Source organism: Pteropus alecto, unplaced genomic scaffold, assembly GCF_000325575.1.
Source record: "Pteropus alecto unplaced genomic scaffold, ASM32557v1 scaffold50, whole genome shotgun sequence".
Taxonomy (NCBI): domain Eukaryota; kingdom Metazoa; phylum Chordata; class Mammalia; order Chiroptera; family Pteropodidae; genus Pteropus; species Pteropus alecto.
Window position 1 is genome coordinate 10,682,868 of NW_006431918.1, and position 769 is coordinate 10,683,636.

Here is a 769-nt window from a genome sequence, read left to right on the forward strand (position 1 = left end):
TGCTTTCGCCTTTGTCTTGTGCACTGTAGAATGCTTGGGCCTGTTTTCTCAGCCTGCAGACCAAACATCTGGATGTTTTACATCATCTTTCTACTTGAAATCCACAGCAGTGTGTAATTTTTAGTGAGGTGAGCTCTCCAGATATGATGATACCAGTCCCACAATGTGTAGGCATGCAGGTGTTGCTCATATTAACAGGTGAGTTTTGGGCAGGCGTGTTGTGAGAGACTGAGTCTTTTTCTTCCTTTTTTTGAAATCTAAACTCTCCCATTTATACAAATCTCCTCTCACAACTTTCAAACACACAGTGTTCTATCAGTTTGATCTTCTGTTGGAATGTCTTACCCGCTTCGGGCTGAACTAGCTGATGGCTACCATCCTAGGATCCCCCTTCACCACCATCCTAAGGATTCCCTTTTGGGTTAAACCCTGTATTTCCCAGGATCTATATCTTCTCTTTAAGCTGGCATCCCATTTATGTGGCACAGTGCTCCCTGAGAAAGAGAGCCATGAGAGATTTTTTGAAAACTACTGGGCCTAAAAATGTCTCTATGCTATTCATATACTTAAATGGTTATTTGACCAGCTACAGACTTCCGGGTTGGAATCATTTTCCTGCGCACTCTGGAGAGATTTCTTCATTGCCTTCTAGTACTTGGTGTTCCTTTTGAAAAGTTCGAAGCCATTCTCATTCTTAATTTTTGCAGGAAACTTGTTCGTTTGTTTCTTTGTTTAATCTCGGGAAGCTTATAGAGTAGTATATTCTTTT